This window comes from Pleurodeles waltl, chromosome 4_2, assembly GCF_031143425.1.
Source record: "Pleurodeles waltl isolate 20211129_DDA chromosome 4_2, aPleWal1.hap1.20221129, whole genome shotgun sequence".
NCBI lineage: Eukaryota > Metazoa > Chordata > Amphibia > Caudata > Salamandridae > Pleurodeles > Pleurodeles waltl.
The window spans coordinates 451,419,509-451,439,734 of NC_090443.1; positions in this window are offsets into that span (position 1 = coordinate 451,419,509).

Here is a 20,226-nt window from a genome sequence, read left to right on the forward strand (position 1 = left end):
CGCCGTAGGTCCCCCCACCTCTTCCTGCAGTGGGTGCTCCACCGGTTGTAGACCCCCAGGGTCTGCACTTCCTTGGCGATGGCATGCCAAAGTCCCCTCTTCCGGTGGGCGCTTACCTATAAGGGACATACAGAAAAGTAACACTGAGGTCAGACACCTGCCAATCATATGCAGCTGGCTATACGTCCATTATGGGGTGGACATTCCAAGCAGCCAACACCCACCACCACACACATCCATGCCCCCAAATCATCTGTACCTCTGGCCGACCGTAGAGCTTGGCGTACAGGGGCAGGACCCCTTCCACGAGCTTCTCCAATTCCTTGTTGGTGAAGGCCGTGCCCTTTCCCATGCAACACGTGCCATTTCCATGACCAGAGGCAGGACACAGGAGTACACTCAGTGGAGTACCTGCATGCATGAGATCAGGGAGTCAAGTGAAGTTGGAATGACGAGTTCGCATACGCACTGCCACGGTGTGCACCGTCACCGCCGGTGGCGATCATGATATGCTAAAAAGGCCCATTGACAACCATATTAACCAATGAATTTGCGCACTGCGGTAAACACCGCCTTACGCTATTACGTCAACCGCTAGCGATATGAGGTCACTTCCACCACGACACTTCTGGATTACAGGGGGTAGACATTTTGGCCTCATCAGCACAATGCGGGCCCTATTGTCCCCTAAACACCCATAGGCATGTAACGATATACATTACCTCACCTGACCAGTCCTGATATTTCATTGTGGTCATGATGCTGTAATGTCACACACACTAAGCATTTGTGTCGTCGACAATCATTCCAGCAGTGCTGAATGAAAAACAATGTGTGCAGATGTATGTGTGTTCCTCACACATGTTTTCAACTCCTCCTAGGCACAGACCCTTGTGGCAAGGGAGGGCCCCATCGGTGTACAGACTACTTGTTGATTTGCGGACTATGATGGAGTGTCACATCATTATCAATTACAGAGTCACTTGTGCTACTACTGATGAACTTTGTGCATTACTGGATCCAGCACTGAGACAGGCTAATCGTAATCAGCATGTCAGTCCTACTGAAGTGCAGGTGCTCTCTGCACTCCATTTCCTTGCCACAGGCTCATTTCAAGTGACAGTGGTCATGGGTGCAGGTTTTTAACAGCCAATGTTTAGCATTATACTGTCCAGATTCCTGAATGCATTTGTACGACACCTGCAGTCCTATGTGAGGTTTCTCCAAAGTGCTGACCTCCCTGCCATCAAGTCGGACTTCTATGTCTTTGCCAAAATACCCCATATCATAGGTGCCATTGATGGCACCCACATAGCTATCATCCCCCCAAGAGTCAGTGAACAGGTGTACAGAAACAGGAAGTACTTTCATTCCATGAACATTCAATTGGTGTGTACTGCAGACCAGTAGATCTCACATGTGAATGCCATGTTCACTGGATCAGTCTATGATTCCTTTGTGCTGAGGAACAGTAGTGTGCCACACAAGATGGAACAACTACAAGAGGACAGAAGGTGGATCATAGGTAGGTGTTTCTGACACTTATTGCCACATAGCAGACAGCCAGCCTGTCTGCCTCTGAGGGTTGTCAATGACAGTCCTGTTTTGCACCATTTTCCAGGTGATTCTGGCTATCCCAACTTGCGTTGGCTCCTGACACCAGTGAGGAATCCTGGAACAGATGCAGAGAGGAATTACAATGAGCCCATGGATGTACTAGGAGGGTGGTAGAGTGCACAATAGGTCTCCTGTAGGCTAGATTTCGTTGCCTACATATCTCTGGTGGTTCCCTGGCCTATGGGCCTGAAAAGGTGTGTAGAATAGCGGTGGCCTGCTGTATGCTGCACAACGTGGCTGTGAGGAATTCTATCCCCCTCTTGGATGAGGAGGGTGCTGTATATCCAGACCAGCTGCCTCAGAGAGGGGATGAGAGTGATGGTGATGATGAGAAGGACAAGATGTAAATACCAGCACCCAACTGATACAACTCTACTTCCAGTAACTCTGTGGGACAATTGGATGAGATTGCTGTCTGTGCAGCATACTGTCAGTGTGCCTTGTCATCTAGAGAGGTGTTAGGTTAATACTCATTGCCACTGTGACCAGGTCTGCATAGGACAGGTTACAATATATTATAATAGTTCAACACATCTGTAAGCACAACAACATGTAATGCGTGTGGTGCATTTCCTGCTACTTAGATAATAATAAATGAGTTATCATTCAGTTGCATCCATACTTCAATTTGTTTCAACTTAATGACACAGGACATTGTAACAGGTGAACTGGTGTTTCATTTGGTGCAGAGATTAAATCGTGCTGATTACAGTGATGGGAGTGGGCTACCAGTGGTTTTAAAATATGGCAACATCGTCGCAGCATTTGTTGGCAGTAGTGGTAGGTCCATTAATGTTTACAATCATTTGTTGCAGTTTTCACACGGTTTGGTTGTTGATTCAGTGGGACCCTTGGAGGACAGTTCTTGCCAGAGTCACTTCTTTGAAGGGGCCTTGGTCTTGGCAGGTGTTCCTGTGCCATATCTGGGCCTGAGGGTCCATTTGGGTGTCTGGTGTTGGCCTGCACAAGTTGAGATGGATGTCCCCTGTGTATCCTGAGAGGGTGGTACATGTACAGTTGCTGCTGATGCTGTTGTTGTCCGGTCTGCATCTGGCCTGCAGTAGGGGCTTCCTCGTCTGTGTGGGCCTCAGGCTGTGTTGGGACAAGGTGCAGCAGCGCACCTGCTATGCTGGGCATTGTGGCATTGTGCAGTTTCCACTGCTCTATGGCCTCTTGGTGGTGTGCTAGCTGCATCCTTTGACTCTGCTCCAGGGTGGATACTATCTGGGCCAATCTGTCCTGGGTATGGTGATATGCTCCCAGGACCTCAGAGATCACATCCTGGGCTGCAGCATCCATCCAGTGGCCTCCCCCCGGGCCACTGATGCCCTTCCACTAGGCCTAGCCACCTGTGCCTGTGTCCCCTGCACAGGTCTGGCGGTACCACTTGTACTGGGGCCATCGTCTTCCTGCCTGTCGGTAGGGGGTGAATGTGGCCTCTGTCCATGTGTTCCACCAGTCTGTGGCCTCGATACACAGGTGTGGGGACGGTTGCCCTGGGCTGATGTTGGCTGGGTGGTAGGGGTGTGAGTGGTATCCTGGGTGGGGCTTCTGGGTGGTGACAGTCCAGGACTGTGTGAGGGGCCAGGGTGATCATCAATGTCCAGGGTTCCATCTCCAGTGTCCTGGGAGGTGCCTCTGTCTCCCTGTGAAGCACTGGCAATCCTTTTCCTGTCCGTCAGGGTGGCATGGGTGGTGGTGCCTGTTTGGGGGAATGGACATGTATGTTACAATGACATGATTGGATAGGGTGCACGGACTGGGCGGTTTTGTGCAGATTTTCACACTTTGGGGCCATGCAGTGCATTGTGTGTGCTGTAGGCCATTGTGATTTCTTGCAGGGGTGGGTAGCTGTGCACAGGGGGAGGGATGTGGGCCTGTAAGTGGGTTTATGGGCATGCAGGGTGAATGGATGTAGTGATTGTGGCCTGGGTGGGGTTATGGTCCTGTTGGTAGTTGGAGGGGTGAGGTAGTGCATGCATTCCAGGTGTGATGGATATGGGATAATAGTAGATGACTTACCCAAGTCCATTCCTCCAGTGAGTCCGGTGAGTCCCTCAGGCTGCAGGATAGCCAGTACCTTTTCCTCCCAGTCTGTGTAGTCGGTGGGTGTTGGTGGAGGTCCTTCCCCAGTCTTCTGGACTGCAATGTGGTGCCTGGATGCCATGGACCTGACCTTCCCACGTAGGTCATTCCATCTCTTGTGGATGTCGTCCCTGGTGTGTGGATGGTGTCCCACGGCATTGACCTTGTTCACTGTTGTCTGCCATAGCTCCATCTTCCTGGCGATGGTTGTGTGCTGTACCTGTGCCCCGAATAATTGTGGCTCCACCTTCAGGATCTCGTCCACCATGGTCCTTAGCTCCCTTTCTGTGAAGCGTGGGTGTTTGGGGGGTGCCATGGTGAGTGTTGTGAATGGTGTCTTGTGTGGCTCTAGGTGAGGGTGCTCTTGTGTGGTTGGGTGAATATATTGTGTATTGTGTCTGCTTCTGGGGTTCTTTCAATTAGTTGGCCTAATTTTGTTGCAAAGGATTGTGAGGCATGTCTGTGAGGGTTTTATAGTGTTGTGGATGTGTGTCAGGTGTGTGGGTTTCAAACTTGCCATTGTATGCATTTCTTGCTGTTGGGTCCAGTTGCCACCCGTGGCGGTCTGTATCTCCAATGGTCGTTTGGCTTCCACTGACCGCTGCTGTTGATTTGTGCTTCGTTATTTGGAGGGCGGGGTGTCTGTGTTCTCGGCGGTGGTGGGGTGGGAGGTCCAGCACTTCCGCCGACAAGGTCCTGGTGGTGACTGATGGCAGAGAGATTTTGTTGGATTCTGATTTTTTCTTCATTATATGGCTGGTTTCTGTTCACCGTCAATGGCGGTCTTCTGTTCGTCGTCGCCATGGTGGTCGACGGTGTTTACCGCTGTGCTCATAATGAGGGGCTATGTCTTCTTTTTTGAGAAAGTCTTGCACAACCAGGTTGATGCAGTGCACCAACCACAGAACCCTGAATTAGCCACCATCTGCAAGGGCCTTGATTATGTTACTGCCATTGTTCATGGCAACAAATCCAGTTCAGAGACCTCTGCATCCCAGCCATTCAGACACCTTGCTATTAAATTCCTCCAAAATGTTTGCAGCTGTGTGTGATTTCTCCATGGTGAACATGGCTACTGTTGTATACCCCCGAACGCTCTTAAAACATTCTTCAGGGCCAAAACCTGTAGATAGCGTTTGCTTTACCCGCACAAAAGCGTCAGGAAGGTTGAGGACTGCCAGATGGAGAGACTTCAAACTTCAATGTGCCAAGGTTTTGGGTACTTCTGACTCCTGCATGGAGTCAGCCCTGCTACTATCTGCTGTGAGTGTGTCACTTTGCACAATGGTTGCAACCAGAGAGCAGCGAGGAAGTCACATTCGAAAAAAAACAACTTAAACCGGTTCTGAAGAGTGAAACAGTGGATTCACATTTCCTGCCTGGAAAATGCTTATAAAAGTCTGACTCAAACAACCCAAGTTTTTTTCACTTCCACGTCCTTTGCCTAAAAGGAAGGGTGTGCTTCCTAGAGTACTCTGAGGACTAGTGTGTGGCCAGGAGTGGTGCATGACCACCAGTCTCCTAAAGGTGAGTGATGCAAATGTAGTACGTCGCCTGACAACTGGTCCACATGTCTGTCGTCAGGTGGATAGTGTGGACATTACTTTGCTGCAAAGCTTGTCCAACCAGTTGCAGCACATTGTGATGCAGTGCTGGGGCAGCAACTATGGAAGAATAGGTCCAACTTCGAATCTTCCATTTCAGGAAGATGGCTGCCACAAACTTAAAGAATCCCACTCCTTCCACATAAGACAAAGGAAAGAGGTCCAGCACTAACATTTTTGCCAGATTCCCACTGTACAAACGTGCCATTGGGTGGTTGCGGTCGTAGGGCCCCTTTTGCCTCAACATGTCCATAATTGTAGCCTGTATTTTTTTCTTTTGTGGCGTCACTGGCACAGACAAATTTTGAGATAGAGGTGGTGGTACACTCAATGTACATTGTGGTGCAGTCACATATGCTGTGGTATATCCAGCTGACTGAGTCTTCCTGCGTCCTTGTGAGGTTGTTGAGATGGTTGATTCTGGTGCACTGCTGGGGACAGCGTTGCTCTGCAAGAAAATGTCACCCTCTTCTTCCTCACCTTCTACCGTGATTTGACCAGTTGTAGCTGATGAATCCCGGCTCTTCTCACCTTTACCATCGCAACCAAGTTCAGCCATATTTTAAGGTGCTCCTCCCACCGAATTGCGTTATTTTTTTTCATAAGGGTCGCTAGCCTCCAGTACCATAATGTGAACCAGGTTTACCTCGACAGGCACTCACATGGCAAATGGAGCATATCACAATGTTCGCCTCCTTTCTGCTATTCGTAAAAAGTCCCAATCTGGGGAGGAGTACTTTCTTATTGAGCCGCTGCCAATATCTGAAGAAGAACTGGAGGTGAGTGGCTGGGTCAATTGCCTCTCTGCAGTGTATACGTCTACTGAAGTACATGTGGCTGCAGGTCTCTGCTGGGGCCTTACAAATATGGGAGCTGGTGGTGCTGTCTGTGCCCCATCCCTTGCAGCAGGTTGGATAGTAATTGTACTCCTCTGTGCCAGCTTCTACAATGACTGGCTTGTTGTCATCATCCTCCTTTTCATCATTCCCTTCATGATTCTAAGGCTTTCTGAAAAATGCCCTTTCCTTTGCCTCTCCTGGCATCTACCGGCCTCTCCTGGGGTCCACTCTATGTACCTAACATCGTCATCAGAGGTGGTGCTTGGTGAAGATGGTGGAGTAGTAATACCCTTCCTTTTTCTTGCTGGAGATCTGGGAGCCATTGATTCTAAAAGAGTAGGTTCTTGCTCAGCAGGAAGCTCGACCTCCTATTTTGCTCCAACTTTGGGAAGATCGTCTATTGCTGAATGTGACTGCTGTCCACTTTGCTCTGTTTCATGAAATGATTGGGTACTACTTTGCGAAAGGGACAAATCCAATTCAACACCACTGCTTGTCGGCATCACCATGATTGCAGTGGCTGCATCACTGACAGACATGGTCTTGGACTTATGTTGGGGTGGGGCTGTTGATGCAGGAGTGCTGCTTCAAGGTTCCTCCCCGGAGGCTGGTGTGGCAGGCACACATCTACCAAAAAAGGCTGTGGTTGGCACACCACTGGTGGAAAGTTGCTTCTTCTCACTGGCTACTTTCTTGGGAGCAACTATCTTTTTAGCCATCTTAAGCTCTAAGTTGTCAGTTGCACTAGGATGCAAAAGCGAAAGAGTTTAGAGATCCAAAGTTACTGTAAGGCCTTCTCTTTGGCAGTACTGCGGGTGATGTGAGGTCTCTTCTCTTGTGCACCCAAAAGCAACCAAGCAAGAAAAACATGCAGTAAGTGAAACCTGGCATTGTTGCAGGTTCAAATACTACAGACAAATGTAATCTGAGTTTGGTTGGTTACTTATGTGATAAATACCAATATTATCAAACATTTTAAAGTCAAACCACACCACCACACCATAAGGTTTCATTTCAAATCTGAAACATGCAGATATAGCTCTTTCCTTTATCTCTGTCTGTCTGTTTTATAGGGGACACCTGGGGTAGTCAGAGAGTGGTGCATGGATAAATGGAACAATGCTCTTAAAAAAACAGTGTGGCAAGGTGGTCTAATGGAAATGAAATAATCATTAATAAAATAAATTATGCTGCTGATTTGTCTGCAGTGCTCCACAGCCAAGGTGTCCAGGAGGAATTATTATACACCTAAAGAAACCAAATGCTGTAGTGGGGCTATGCATCTTTGGTGGATGGTTGGAGTACTGGATGTGGATGGATGTATCAAAGCAAAATGCAGAATTAAGTAAAATTAAAAGTAAAAATAAATATATATTTTTTTAAACTAAAATTCAAATAAAAAGCAAGTAATGAAAAAAACAAAAGTAAAAAATTAAAATAAAAAGTTAAAATAAAAAACTCAAACAAAATAAAATACAAATTAAATAATATAAAATATCAAATTTAAATTTAAATAAACTAACAAAAAAACGAAATAAACAATTGAATTAGAAAACAACAGAATAAAAAAAAAAAAAAATGAAATTAGAAATAAAAATTTAAAAAAATTAAATAGAAACTTAAAATAAACAAATGATCAATGATTAACTATGTTTGTATGTAAGCCTGTGGCAAAGATACTAGAGGGGTGCACAAAATAGCTGACAGCCACATGGTCAAACAACAACAAGGCGCAAGGAGGCATGGTAAACAAAGAACACATGCAAGCCTATGGCAAAGGGACATTGGCTGGATGGACAAAATGGCAGACAGCCATATGGTCAAACAACAACAGCAAGGAGGCATGGGGAACAATGAAAGAACAAATGCAAGCCTATGGCAAAGGAACACTGGCTGTATGCACAAAATGGCTGATAGCCACATGGTCAAAAGACAAGGAGCAAAGGAGGTGAGGGGAACCAAGAAAGAACAAATACAATCCTATGGCAAAGGAAAACTGGCAGCATGCACAAAATGCCTGCCAGGTACATGGTCAAAGAACAAGAAGGTGCAAAGAGGCATGGCAAATGCATGCAAGCCTACAGCAAAAGGACACTGGCTGGAAGGGAAAAATGGCTGCCAGCTGCACGTTCAAACAACAACAAGGAGCAAGAAGGGGTGGTTAACAAATAACACATGCAAGCTTATGGCAAAGGGACAATGACTGGATGGACAAAATGCAGGCAGGCACATGGTCAAACAACAAGGAGCAAGGAGGCATGGGCAACAAACAAAGAAAGAACACTTGAAACCTATTGCGAAGGAACACTGGCTGCATGCACAGAATGGCTGATAGCCACTTGGTCAAATAACAACAAAAAAGAGCAAGGAGGCATGGGGAACAAAGAAAGAACAAATTAAAGCTTAAGGCAAAGGAACACTGGGCGCATGCACAAAATAGCTGCCAGGCACAAAGTAAAACAACAAGATGCCACATGTTCCAACATCGATTAACAAGGAGGCATGGGGAACAAAGAAAGAACACATGCAAGCCTATAGCAAAGGAACACTGTCTCCATGCACAAAATGGCCACCAGCCAAATGGTCAAACAGCAACAAGGAGCAAGAAGGCATAGTAAACAAAGAAAGAATGCATGGAAGCCTGTAGCGAAGGGAGACTTATTGGATGGACAAAATGGCGGATGGCCACATGGTCAACAACAAAGAGAAAGGAGGCATGGGAACATTTAAAGAACACATGCAAGCCTAAGGCAAAGGAACACTGACTGCATGCAGAAAATGGCTGCCAGCCCCATGGTCAAACAACAACAAAGAGCAAGGAGGCATGGCAAACAAAGAACAGATGCACACCTATGGCAAAAGGACACTGGCTGAAGGGACAAAATGTCCGCCAGCCACATGGTCAAACAAAAACAACAAGGAGCAAGGACGTATAGCAAACAATGAAAGAACACATGCAAGCCTATGGCAAAGGAACATTGGCTGCATGCATAAAATGGCTGCCAGCCACACAATCAAACAACAACAACAAGGAGCAAGGAGAACAAAGAAGAATGCATGCAAGCCTATGGCAAAGACATACTGGCTAGATGCAAAAAATGGCTCCCAGCCACATGGTCAAACAACAACTGCAAACAAGGAGGCATTGAGAACAAAGAATGCATGCAAGTATATGCACATAGATTACACAAAATGGCCTCTGGCCACATGACATTGAGAAAAAAGACAAAAATGGAAGATGTCAAACAAACACACAAACACACACACACACGTGTGCACTCACACACACATACACACTGGCCATAAGGAGACATGGTGGTAAAACTGAAGAAAACACTAACATTAATTAGGAATGCAAAACACAAAAATTAACTCAGCTAAAAGAAATTCACAACAACAGTACACACATTCTCCTATGCCATCAAATATTACCACACAACATATACACTATCTGCAAAAAAAATGAAATGCAAAAAAAGCCAACATTTTTAATGTAATCCAATGCCATCCCTGCCCTAAATGAAGTTTTAAAAACATATATCACTGAAACATTTATTTCATGCACTGATAACTACTAGTTCTAGGTCTATTGGCTAAATTGCCCTATGAATATCTAAGCGATATAGTCAAATAATACTGCAAATGTTACAAACATGTAGAAAAGGTACTGAGCTGTGCAACAATTTTTCTTTACCAAAGATGAAAAATCAATGAAATGCAAAATAAATAGCTAGCCCCATACTGCAACTCCAGGGCACTCACCACAATACAAATTGTAAAATCAAATTAAAGCACAAATAAATACTGGTACATGTCCAAGCAAACAAAAAACACCCTTATTCAATAGCTGTTTTAATCTTACTTGTGTGATTTGACAAAATCAAAGTACTTTAGTCCAAAGGTACAACCAGGAGACAAAGAGAGTGATTCTTCCACCTTGAAATCCAGGTGAAAAGTGACCATGAGATGGGCAAAGCACTGGGAGGAGGCTGCTGGACAGCAACAGGAAGTTGGGGTCTCTGGGGGACTTCCTTTCTTTTGATAAAAAAGGCTTCTCATTCTAAAAGAAAAACACTTGAAGGGTCCATTGGAGAAGAAAATCCACTCACAAACCACTTTGTACCTGCATTTAGATGTATCTGGAGTAGAAAATCTATCCCAGGTGCATTCATGCCCATGAGTGAGACTGTTTTTTCTGCAGATGTGGCAGAAGCAGCATGAGTGAACCCAAAGGCTTACACCTGTGGCTGGAAACAGCGCAATCAAATGCAAAGTCTTGCACATGTTCTCTAGCCATTCAGGAGTACCGTGGCGCTTGCAAGAGAGTGCCAAAACTCAATCTCGCTCTTCTTTGTGCTGGAAAGCAGAATTTGGGAACTCTGTGCTATTCCACGTAGCATGGAGTACTTGAACACCACAAACTCTTCCAGTGGAGAGGATTTCTGCGCACGGGCCTGGAAAACATGATCCGGGTGAATGTGTCACACAGCAACAGAACTTCGGAATAGATGAGTGAGCCATTAGACATCACTGCAGTGAAACATGGCCAAATAGTCAATTTAAGTATTGATGTTCAATTAGCATAATTCTGGCAAACACACGTCATCTCCGTCTTATTCCTGTCAATGTTGGTAGCAGTATATCTACTCTGAGGGCAGACCTTTGTGTGGCCCTCCTGGTCCAAGGATACTTCATTCTCTCACACCAGCATATGCAATGGCACATACTCAACTTATATTTCCCTAATGGGATGATTTAAGATTTGTGATTCCCTGAACTATGCACTTGTACACTCAGATCAGAGGTACACAACTCTTTCATGCAAAGGTAAGCTTATATCAGAATTCTTCCATCAGACCATGTGCAATGAATTAGTGTGTATGCATATACAGTTTTGTCTGACTTTTGACACAGAGAATTCACACTCTTGACATTTCTGTATTCTTCAGGTGTTCAGATGTTTGAATAAAACATATCCAGTGTCATACTTCCCTGGCTATTTACTCATGGTACAATATCATCTGCTGATATTGTTGTTATACAAACCTTTGTTCCTCATTGGATTGCTCTGCAATGGATGACAAATGGGTCATTTACCAAATGTAGCATGATGTGGTATATGTGACAATGTATCCAGGAATTGGGTCACATGTACTGTGTTTTGATGAAAGCCACACATGCAGGTATGTGTTCCTTACAATTGACAGCTTTTACATGTTCACACGACACTAGGCCATAGTCGATGACACTGTCACTCATCTCTAATGGCATCTCCAATGACATTAATTCCTGCAAAATGCTGCCATTCTGTATGCTACCGCGTTGGTGAGCCACACTAAAAATGTGAGGCTTCTCTCAGGTATGGTAGTTGGTGGTATCAGAGGTGGCCCGCCCATTAGGACAGAGGAGCATCGCCCCCTTGCTGCCTGTGCAGCAAACGTGAAAAATAAAATGGTAATAAAATGAATTACATTTTCTTTTCACTGTTACCAGCCTGAGCAGTGTTTGGGGGTGGGACATTGCTGCTGACTGGCAGCAGGGAAATGGGGTTAGTCCCTAGTTTACACTGTGCATGGCAGTTTGGCCGGCTTCCTTGAGCTGGCCAGCCTCACATGCACAGTGTAAACCTCTCCACTCATCTATCTGAGATGCTGGGTGAAGAGTAGGCAATGCCCCCCTGTGCCTCCTGAAACATCGAGGAAGCCCACAGCCAGTCCCGGCACTGTGTTCATGCTGCTCATCTACAGCATGAAAGCAGCATCTGGATTTAGAAAGAGGAGCTGCCTGAGGCTCCAGGACGTGCCTTTGTGCTGACTGGATGATGACGACGAGCAGAAGCAGAAGGGGGAGAGTGGTATATTTTTCTTTTTTTGGTTCAGTGATAGGCACTTTGAGAAACTCACATTACCTTCAGCTTTAATTCCAGAATACTCAGTCACAGCCTGTCATAATTATGAGCCATGATTAAAAGCTTTGGAATCTGAGCCTAAAGGTGCTGTATGTTTTTTTCACAGTTTCTGCCACTGGACTGCGGCTCGGCGACCCTCCACTGTCAAGGGTCATCTGCCGCTAATGGGTGGTATGTGTTCCAAACTTCACTGAGTGCCATCTGTAACATACTTTGCAGCTGCAGAACACATCACAATTGCTAGCTATGCACTTCTGTACTGCTCAAGTGTGAGGAAAGTAATGATCAATTTGGAACTGGAAATGTAGCATGCCTGGCCTATTCCATTAATGCAGTACACTGCATCACCTTACTTTTCTGTATGGGTGGTATTGATTAATGAGAGGCATGGCTCCATGTTGCTCAATAGGTCTGATTACATGATTGTTGTATGTTGAGGCCTACTTCCAGTGGATGAGATGTGGGTGACATGACCGTGACATAAAAGCCACCACAAAGAATGGATTCAAACATGTGTTTTCATGTTGAACATTTCTAGCATTTTCTGAAATGTTGTTAATCAAATTACAAGTAAGTTTGCTCAGTGTGGTTGCATCACTGACTACAAGCCACTGTGTGATTGAGCTTTCCTCTATCCTCCCAATCCCCCTCCTCCTCTATTGGGTCCTGCTCATCATGGTCCATGTCCCACAGGACATTTGTATGTACACAGATGTTGTGGAGGGTGGCACCTACCAGGATCATTTTGCAGACCTTAGGTGGTGAGTGTAGCAATCTCCCCCCTTAAATCTCCAGGCATCTGAACCGGAACTTCAGCACACCAGAAGTTCGCTCCATGATATTCCACGTCTTCTCCAGTGCCATGGCTGGAGACCATATCGTTGGTCAGCTGAAAGTTGAAAAGAAATTACAACTGTCAATGATTTTGCTCTTTGTAACAGCAACATTCCTGTCCATGTGTGTTATGTATACTGAATAACTCATACGCATTTGTTATAGTATTTCACGATTTGTGTTACATATATAGTTGGTCATTGGTTTACACGTCTCTTCCACGTCTCTGTGTAATAGCAAATGATGAGCATGGCCTGATACTTTGGACACTTCTTCATTCTGACTTTCATGTTTGCCCATTAGCTATGTTATGTGCACTCACTACATGTGTAACATGACATATTATTGATCAGATATTTGCCCAGTTGATCCTCCCTCAGTAGGTAGTGACTTTGCCAACATGTTTTACCCTCATACATATATATGTCCATGTAAAAACTCTGATGTTGTTGGTGGCCTACATGACATTGGCACAGCTCTTAAATAGTTCCCTTACGATAGCATGTGAATTTGGTGCATACATGTGCTGTGGTTCAAACATGTAACATGGATTGTAATACAATTTATTGTCAGCCTTCAGCTATTGTTTTTAACAGAGAAGGTATTATGGCACATTTTGATTGACACATAGGTCTTACAATGTGGGCCATCTTTATGTGGGACACACTGATGTTGAAAGTAGCTGTCTACTACAAACCTAAAAATAATACTTTGCTTTTTAACATGTATGTGTATTACTCTAACTTGTAAGGGATTCTGTGCTTCTATGCCTTAATTTTGTCATCATTGCTGTAACCACTGAATATTGACATTGGTATCTTGGGTACACTGTGATGCCTTTTACAGGTTGAATTTTAATTTATGTTCATGACAGATGTATGACATATTTGATATCATTGTGTTAGACCTTGTGTGATTTGCATTGCTGGATTGATGTGCATTTCATTCAGGGAACTTATACCACAGAACTGGTGTACTATCATGTTGCTGACATATGCTAATGCGGCTTAATACTTATCCATCTGTGTGGAGCAAGAATGTCAGTATGGGTGAGACATATGTGTATTTTGTACTGGTGATGTCACAAAGTTACACAGTAATAACAGTTAAACATTTTGGGGAATTACATGTACATTGCATGCCATACATGGACTTTGGAAATACCACTGCTGCTCAGGAAACTTTAGACAACATAGAAGTATATTGCCATGTGTGACATACTTATTCATTTCCACAGTATTTATTATAACACCATTACATTTGTGGACCTTTGACTGATACCAAGAGTAGGTACACCACTGAGGAGATACTCATCTTACACTTATCTATTGTGTAGCCTTTCTACGCATATGGACTTCTCTGGCATACACATGTTTTTTTATGTTTTTGGTTGACCAGAGCAGATGATGTGGTTCTGTTGATTCACGCAGAGTGGTGTGAAACATTACCGCTCACAGATGTTTTGTAGCTATTGACATTGACAAATTAGTGAAGGGATGTCAATACGTGTAAACATTAGCTACTTGGTGCTGTACATTGTTTCCACTATGTGTACATGACATTAGGGGCCAGATATTTTGGAAGGTGGCACAGTGCAGCACATCAAGTCACCTATCTACACTGCACTGAGTCACTGGAAAAAGGGAAGTAGTGCACAGTATTTTGGCTAACCGCCAACAGCCAAGCGGAAGACAATGTACCGACCACTGGATTATGACAGGCCTATCCGCCACCTTTTCCGGGGCAGTACCAATGACATCAAAAGCACAGTGGGAACAGAACACAGAAGTCAAAAGACTCACCTCTAGAGACTCAGGGAACTACCACAACGCCATGGAACCCGAGTTGCACATTTTCCCGATGCTCGTCTACCTTTTCCTGCATCATGAGCAGCAACACCGCCGAAGACGACCACGGTGAGTACTGCTGCCTAGCACACAAGGGAGGGGGGAGGAAAAAGAGATTGACACACACACGCAACATGCAACTCCCCCAACACCATACACACAAACAAAAGCATAAACATTACATATTCACCCAGTACCCCTCAGGAATAATGCAAGGAAAAAATGATTGGAAGAAAGTGAGTGTAATACGATAAAATAACATGAATAAGTGCATCAAAATACAAACGTATATACATATTTACAAATGGAGGGACACTGCCCAGTCCTCAATGTCTGTGTGCCACATGGCCACATCACATAGGCCAAGGCCCCACCTCACTCCTACAACATTTAGAGAACACTGCAGGGGCATCAGGTCGAAAATACACAGGCACCTCAGGGGTACAGGGAATGGGGGGACACCTCAGCCAGAAGATGGCACAACGCCAGTGGTCTTGGAGGGGGCTACGTGCCCTGTGCGATGTCTTGGGGACTGCAAGGCCACAGTCTCTCAAGTGGGTGGTTTGCCCACTGCTTGGTCCTAGGAAGTACAAGGCCACAGTCTCTCAAGTGGATGGCTTCTTCCACTGGTTCTGGAGGGCGCATTGTGCCCAGGTTGCTTCATCCTGGGAAGGATGCGTGAGTGGATGGCTTCTTCCACTAGTTCTGGAGGGGAAATTGTGCCCTGTGATGCAGATCTTGGGAAGTGCAAGGTCACAGTCTGCCACCTGGGTGTCATACCTACAGGATTTGCAGGGTCGTCCAGGACATACTACAGCCCATGGAAGCAGGACTACACACTGGCCGCCGGCGGTGACGGCTGCTCAGTGGTGGCAGTGGTGGGGCTGGTGTCAAGGCTGGCAGTGGTGGGGGTAAGGCTCCAGCCTTTCCCCTGCAGCCTTGGACGGCTGCCCATTGGGGCTGCTGCTGCTGGCAGTGGTGCTGGTGACAATGCTGGTGGCGGTGCTAGCAGTGGTAGGGGTAGGCTCCAGCCCTTCCCCTGCAGCCTCGGACAGCTGTCCACTGGGGCTGCTGCTGGCAAGGGTGCTGGTGGTGGTGCTGGCAGTGGTGGGGGTAGGCTCCAGCACTTCCCCTGCAGCCTCGGATGGCTTCCCACTGGGACTGCTGCTGGCAAGGGTGCTGGTGGTGGTGCTGGCAGTGGTGGGGGTAGGCTCCAGTACTTCCCCTGCAGCCTCGGACGGCTTCCCACTGGGACTGCTGCTGGCAAGGGTGCTGGTGGCAGTGCTGGTGGTGGTGCTGGCAGTGGTGGAGGTAGGCTCCAGCACTTCCCCTGCAGCCTCGGACAGCTTCCCACTGGGACTGCTGCTGCTGGCAAGGGTGCTGTTGGAGGTGCTGGTGGCGGTACTGGCAGTGGTGGGGGTAAGCTCCAGCCCTTCCCCTGCAGCCTTGGACGGCTGAACCGCCATGGTTGGTGGTGGGGGCTCCAAATGAGTCCCAGCACCAGGCCTTCTGTCCTAACTGCCTGCAGGTGCAGGCCCCTTGCCCTTCCCTTTCACAGCTGGTGGTGCCTCCTTACCCTTCCTTGATGCACCTGGTGTAGGCACACTTTCAGTGCTGCTGGCTGGTTCCCGGGATCCTCTCCCACCTGCAGTAGTTGGGGACACTACTGTGTCCGTGGAGTGGGTGGCTGAGGTGCTTGATTGGGTTCTAACCACCCTGTCCCAACATGAAGGACGGGGGAGCGGTAGGGAAGAGGTCAACGGTGGAGAGGAAAAGCTTCTTAGGGACATTGGGGTGGGAAGAGGGTGAAGGTTTGGGAGTGGAGGAAGAGGAATTGGTTGTAGGAGGTATCTGTCTGCTGTGTTTGGGTGCAGGTGCTTGGGCTGGATGCTGTTGTGAGCTGGATGCTGTTGGGTGACTGAGTGCTTGTGTACTTTGGGAGGAGGGGGCACAGACACAGTGAGAGGACACAGGGGACGTGTGCATGGATGTGGGGGTGGTGACTGCCAGTGAGGGGTATGTAGTGATAGGTGTGCTGGTGATGGAGATAGAGGATGGAGTGCATGCAGGTGTGAGTGGAGACGCTACTGGGAGGGAGGTGGACGAGGAGGAGGAGGGGGACACAGTGGAGGCATTGGATGTTGGTATGTCTGCATCTGGATGGTGTTTGTGTGAGTGCCTGTGGAATAATATGTGGTGCTTGTGTTTGCCTGAACCACTCCTGTGTGTTGTTCTGTGTGCATGCTGGCCTGCCTGTGTGCTTGGGATAGGTTGGGGTTGAGGGGAATGGGATTGGGTAGAGGAAGTTGGAGGGGGAGGCTAGAATCAGGGACAATGGCTGCCATCAGAGAGGAGGCCAGAGCCTAGATTGATCTCTGTTGGGCTGCCATGCCAGAATGAATGCCCTCCAGGAATGCATTTGTTTGTTGCAAGTGGCCTGCTAGCCCCTGGATGGCATTCACAATGGTTGACTGCCCAACAGAGATGGATCGCAGGAGGTCAATAGCCACCTCACTCAGGGCAGCAGGGCTAAATGGGGCAGGGCCTGAGGTGCCTGAGGTGAAGTTGATGCCCACCCTCCTGGGTGAGCGGGCACAGGAAACACATTGAGGGGCTGCTGGGAGGGTGGTGCTGGTATGGGGGGTGGCGGCTGTATCTGTAGTTGGGGTGGCCACAGAGGGGACCGCCACCACCTGGGGGCTTCCATCGGAGGAGGTATCACTGTTCAAACTGTCCCGTCCTGTCTCCACCGTGGTGCTCCCCTCGCCCTCCATCCCACTGGTGGCCTCACCGTCTGTGGATTCGGCCTCCAGGGCCATGTGGGATGCAGCTCCCTCCATCGCCGGTGCCTCCGCTACTCTGCCAGATGATGCTAATGCAAAGAAGGACAGGGTAACAAAACAAAAAAGGTGGGGAAGAGACAAAGGATACACTTGGTCAATGGCTGCAACACCACCACCTCTGGCGTACACAACACACACACACACAGGGAACAGCCCTACGCATTAGGCAATTAACTACCAGTCACAATGCTGGTCACCAAGCCATGGACAGTAATGCGTAACACCGATAACACCATACTTGAGACCCACAGACCCCTGCCCAGTAGTGGATGTCTACTAGCTTGGTTGGAGCTGGTTCACATCATACCCTGCCCAACATGGGATCTACCCTGCAATGTCCGGCCTGGCCTAGGTACAAACACAGGCCTACATACCCCACCCGGAGACCACCCACCATGCGCAAGTAGTATATTGGGAAACTGTACTCACCCCCTTGTGGCTGCTGAGATGCTCTAAAGCGCCCATCAAGCTCTGGATAAGCCACTGCCAGTATGCGGGCCCTCAGGGGGGGTCAGGGATTGACGGGCACCCCTTCCTCGTTGGGAGGCCATCCCCAGCTGTCTTCCTTGCTCAGCGTCTCAGGTCCTCCCACTGTTTGTGACAGTGGGTGCTTCGCCTGCCATAGACCCCAGAATCCGAACGTCCTTGGCGAGGGCACAGCATATACCCTTTTTCTAATTGACGCTGACCTGCAGAAATATACACATAGCAAAAGGTATCAGTCAGACCGTCTGGCCTGTTACGCTCATGCCCCACCATAGCCCTTCCATCCCCTTACGCACAGACATTACCCATAATACATGCAGCACGCAGCCCAGGGCCCTTCCAACAACCCCCCCACATGAGGACCTCACAAACAGCACTCCATGCATTCATGCCCCATGCATTGTGCTCACAGTGTACTCACCTGTTGGTCTGGAGGCCCATACAGCATTCGGTACTGGGGTAGGACCCCATCCACCAGTCTCTCCAACTCCGCAGCGGTGCAGGCAGGGGCCCTTTCCCCAGTCACACGAGCCATGGTCGGTTCCAGACACAGGTCACAGCAGCACTTGCAGTGTAGGTCGTCTCCTGGTGAAGGTCAGGTAGCAAGTGGGTGAACAGATAGAAAATGGCGGTCACATCCGCAGCGGTGCGTACCGTCACTGCCGGCGTACATCACCATTGGCTACTGTAACCCAGAGGGCCCAATGGGATCCAATGAGAAGTTGCACCGCGGTTTTTGACTGCCTCCCACAGCGGCGCATAACTTCAGCAGAAATACCTAATTTCCACCTGTCCATCCATACAGGACAGGCGGATACCATTTCATGGGGGGAGGGGCAGGCCATGACACCTAACTGCGTCACAGTATACATAGGCACCATTTAGGACTATACAACAATATTGTGTTACAGTCGCAACATGCAATGCAGTGTAGTGTTTGGAAATATGGAATACTGACCAGCTACTCACGTTTGCCCCCTAGATTGCAACAGCTGCGGATGAATAGGAGATGGAGACATCCCCCCGTGTACAGGCCCCTGGTGGACTTGGCAACAATGGAGGACAGGCACATTATCCTCACCTATAGACTGGACAGGGCCACAATCACAGAGCTGTGTGGCCAATTAGAACCTGACCTGATATCTGCTATTCGTCAGTCACCGGGATCCCCCACCTTGTGCAAGTCCTATCTGTGCTACATTTACTGGCAAGTGGATATTTCCAAGTGACAGTGGGCTTGGCAGCAGGAATGTATTAGCCAATGTTCTCAATAGTGCTGACCAGAGTATTGTCTGCCCTGATTAAACACATGGAGGATTTAGCCACAGTGAAAGCTGATTTGGCCACAGTGAAAGCTGATTTCTATGCTCTGGGACATATCCCCAACATTATTGGGGCTATTGATGGTACAGATTTTGCATTTATCCCATCCCCCCCGGAGAAATGAACAGGTGTTCAGAAATCAAAAGAGCTTTCACTCCATGAATGTGCAGCTAGTGTGCCTGGCGGACCAGTACATCTCCCATGTCAATGCAAAGTATCCTGGGTCTGTGCATGATGCCTTTATCCTGAGGAATAGCAGCATCCCATATGTGATGGCTCAGCTCCAGAGGCACCGGGTGTGGCTAATAGGTGAGCCCTGGTTCCCACCCAGTAGGTGTTGGTGTATGGGTATGGTGTGGGCCCTAAGGGTTAGTGTGTGTCTAACAGTTGTCCTTCGATATTTGCAGGTGACTCTGGTTACCCCAACTTCTCATGGCTACTGACCCCTGTGAGGAATCCCAAGACAAGGGCGGAGGAACGTTACAATGAGGCACATGGGGAACAAGAAGAATAATAGAGAGGACATTCAGCCTCCTTAAGGCCAGGTTTCGTTGCCTCCATCTAACAGGTGGATCCCTGTACTACTCACCCAAGAAGGTGTGCCAGATCATTGTGGCATGCTGTATGTTGCAAAACCTTGCCTTACGGCGCCAGGGGCCTTTTCTGCAGGAGGATGAGGCTGGAGATGGGCGTGTGCAAGGAGTGGACCCTAAGACAGTACTTCCAATGACACACAGGTAAGACACTGTAATTACACTTTACATTGACAGTTTTGTATTTGACATTGTCACTGGCAGGCTGATCTTCCAACGTCTATGGCCACTTACTTTACCCTTTGGC